Genomic DNA, 4,276 nt, shown 5'->3' on the forward strand with positions numbered 1-4,276 from the left:
TAAGAGTGCTCACAAGGGAATATATATGTACAAAAAATATACTTTTAGAATCAAGAAAGGCAGGAGAATTGGAGAAAGTTCAAAGATGCACTATGTTGATAATCAAAAGGTGAACACCGAAATACACTGAGAACAAGGAGAGAGAAAAGAATATTTGGGAACAATTTCTACTACAAGTCATGTAATTTACCTGACAATGGTTTAATCAAAGTAATATTAACAGCTGAAAGTAGACACTTTAGGCTGAATCCATAGTTTCATTTCAAAAGTCATCTTTAGAACCACGCCTTCCTGCCACTGTGCAGGCCTTTATCCCCAGACAGGACCTCCCCAGGAGTGATGACCAAGCTAAGGGGAAGACCTATACTCATGTGTTAGCTGCTCACAGGGAACATGGAGCCCCACTTTCAAACAGATCTCAGCTAGGTACTGAATTGCACTGACCCAAATTAGATCACGAGCCCTGCCCTGAGTTAAATTCTAATGAGAGAATACACCAAGGCAGCCAGGCCATGAGCCTATTAAGAGATCTGGAGACGAATACAGTTATTCCTACCTAAATTACACAGACTGAAAGTTGGAGAAAGAATTGCCACTCAACAGAACTACCTATGTGGTATGGACAAGAATGCCAATGTGCATGTGCACAAACACACACACACACGCACACACACACACACACACACACACACACACCTAAGAGCAAGCATGCAAGCACAAGTGTGTACCTGACCTCATTCAGCACTGTCTATAGTATCCTCATGGTAGCATAACTCAAAAAAGTTTTAATAAGTGACAGTTTGATTAACAAAGGTTTAGTCAGGGGATGGAAAAGACCCAAAGAATAGGAACAAAAGAAAACAACAATAATTAGAATCTGGAAGAACAGAATCTTTTTGAAATGGTCCCCTTCACAAAAGCAAGCCGTTTTTGTCAAGGACAGAACTCTCCGAAGGTAACCTGTCAGGGAGGAAGCAAGAGGAACACACATTGCCGCTTCTCCTCCTCCCCTGATCTTATCTCCACTGGGGATCACCACTCACCAAATCCAGGAAAATCCAGAGCAGAATAATTCTCAAGGCATGATGAGAAACCAAGAAAGGAGGAGAGCATAGACCTGCAGGGCCAAACAAGATCCCTAGCACACAACCATAATAACGAAGTGAGTTATAAGAGTATTCACTATAAATGTGTGCCAAACCTAATTCTACTATTATGAATGCCTACTTACAGGAATAGCCAAGTTTCTTGACAGAAGCGTCATACCCTCTAGATTCTCCTACTTGTCCATTCAATTCACATTATGAGTTGACTTTTACTCCAAAATCTCTATGATTTCTTTTCCAAGATCAGAGGTAGCAACATTGCCTAGAACTTGTTAAAAAGGCAAATTCAACTAACCCTGACCAAGAGCTTCTGACCACAATCTCTCAGAAGCGGGAAATCTGTGGCAACAATCAGTGGCTTTGCACACTCTGCAGGTGGTTCTGAAACACAACCTGGAGACCGGGGAGATGGCTCACTGGAATAAGCATTTCCCTGGCAAGCTCAAGGGTCTGAGTTCAATCCCCGGTTCTGCCCCCGCACCCCTACAAAAAAAAAAAAAAAAAAAAAAAAAAAAAAAAAAAAAAAAAAGAAAAAAAGATGAAACACAACCTGGTTGGAGAACCATAGTACTACAAAAGCTGCTATTTCTAAGATTATTAACCAAGTGCCACCAAGCTCTACTCTCTGAACAATTTTCTGGGCTTATATTTATTAACCTTTACTTCATGTGTGTGGCATTTCACAATGTCACGTCTTCTGCAGGAAGAATCATCCTCTAAGTCTTCTATATGTTGTATTAAATCATAAAACAGGCTTATCCTTCCTCTTGTACATATTGGGAATAAAAGTCACAGCATGTATGTCTACTGACCATGCCCCAAACCTTCCTAACACCAGTAAGCATTTGGCTGACAGCAAGCTGGGTAAACAAAGTAGAATCAATGTTCCTACGTGAACTTCTGTTTTTCTTTTTTTTTTAAAGAATACAAAATGGAAAAAAAATTAGAAATGTACAAAATTTCATTAAACAATGTAACAGAATTTCAACATGTTGTATTGCATAATGTTATCTTCAAATTAGTTGTTTAGTTCACCAAATATAAACCTAAAAAATGGTTTAAAAAGTTACAAGAAGCTAAAAAGGAGAAAAAATAAAATAAAATAAATTTTTAAAATAAAAAATAATCAAACATTAACTGCTCTTTTCAGTAGAAGAGCAGAAATCAGCAGTACAATTATCCAAATTATCCTGCATCTATACATAAATGTATTTTCTCCCTTCTTTTTTTTTTTTTTTTTTTTTTTTGTGGTACCGGGGATTGAACTCAGGACCTTGTGCTTGCCAGGTGAGGGCTTATTCTACTGCACTGTCTCTCCAGCCCTTTCTTTTATTCTTGAATTTTTATATTTTATTTTATTTATTTTGAGATGTTTTCTTACAAGCTTCACTGGATGCTTTTAATTATGGCGCTAGGGAAAAATGAAACCTACAGTTCTCAAAGCATTTTGTCTGCTATTAAGAAGTATAATATAGAGCAGAAAGAAAATAAGAAGGAGCCCATTTTTGGGCCTCAAGTTTAAGCCAAATAATCCAGTTCCCTTGTACAAGCAACACTGGTATTTCAAACTTTATCTGACTCGTAAAACTTATTTTTTCCATTTAGAATCCAATGAAACCAAGGAAAGAGAGTAGTTGCCTATCCTAAACCCCCAGCACCGGGTGCATTAGTTTCAAAACTCCATGTCAGAACGGATCCAAGACTTACTAGTTGCAGAATAGCTGTGGTACGTACTGACAGGCTGAGCGTTCTCACGTGACTGAAATTAGTGGTGGCTTTTTGAATCTTTAAACTTCAAAGTCAGCAGAAAGTTGCATTGTTTCTGGAATCTACATAAATGGGGCCAGCAAAAATAGACGTAGGACATGGAACCAAAAACTTTAATCTGGAGAGCGCATGGCTAGTTGGAGCTTCAAGCAAGACTTTAACTGTTCTTCCTTTTTTTTTTTTTTTTCTTTCTTTAATGTATTTAGTACAGGGTGTGCTGGGTCTCACTATACTGATCAGACTCATAGTGATTCTCCTGTCTTCAGCCTCCCAAGCACTGGGATTACAGGAGTGTGCCACCATGCCCAGTCTCAGTCGCCATCCCAGCGTGCCCTGGGGGCGGGGCCAGCACAGCACACCAGTGATCGAACCCGAGTCCTTGTGTCTGCCTAAGCAGGCACTTCAATCCACTGAGCTGTCTGGCCAGCCCTAACTGGTGTTCTGGATCACTGAACTCTAGTTAAATTTAAGCAGAGGAGCATTTCATCTTAACAGCCATGATCTGCATTTCTGAATGAACAAATAAAGAAATGTGAATGTAAGTGTAAATATTATGTTCTTTGCTGAGGTCAGAGAGACTTAAAGAGGCTTAGAGATACTATTGAATCTCCTATAACTTGGATCCATACAGGCAGATTAAGACATTTGTGAAAACCAGGATATATTCCCATCAGACTACACAGAAGTGGGTGCATGCGCTATGGAGAGGCATCTTGGAAACAGAAAATACCAGAGATAAGGAGCTGGAGTCGAGTAGCTCATTTTCTGTACACATTCAGGCTTTGGGGAGTCCTGAATATAGTAGAAGACATCTAAATGATGTTTGCTTTTTCCCACTCTCATTCTATGTCTTCTGTTGCTAACTTATCCATAATTTTTTTTAAAAAAAAAAAACATTAAAAAGTCTAACCCTGCTAAAAGGGGACGATCAGTGGCACAGACTGATCAAAATCAAAATGATAAGGGTGGGGTGTGCGTCTCAGCCACAGACTCTCGCTTAGTACATGCAAGGTCCTGGGTTCAGTCCCCAGTATCAAAAAAAACAAAAAAAAAAAAAAAAAAAAAAACCTAACTGCTAACAAGGAAATTATGAATGGAAACAAAATGTAAAAGTTTAAGTAGCACACTTCACAGGTTCTTTCTTTCTTTCCGTTGCCTTGAAAACCTGGCACTTGCACAAGTGGAAACTGACTACTCTCAGGAAGAAACTAAAGCAAAAAGTCAACCCATGTCTCTGCCTCTGGCTCTCTATTTCTGTGTCTCTGTCTCTCCTTTTCCCCTCACACCCCACTCTTCCCCTTGCCTCTGCTCCCCTTCCCTCCCATCTCCTCCCCTTTCCTCTCCTCCCCTTTCCCCTTCCCAACCCTCCCCTCTCCTCTCCTCTCCTCTCCTCTCTTCTCCTC

Source organism: Octodon degus, unplaced genomic scaffold (genome assembly GCF_000260255.1).
Source record: "Octodon degus isolate 3935 unplaced genomic scaffold, OctDeg1.0 scaffold00025, whole genome shotgun sequence".
NCBI lineage: Eukaryota > Metazoa > Chordata > Mammalia > Rodentia > Octodontidae > Octodon > Octodon degus.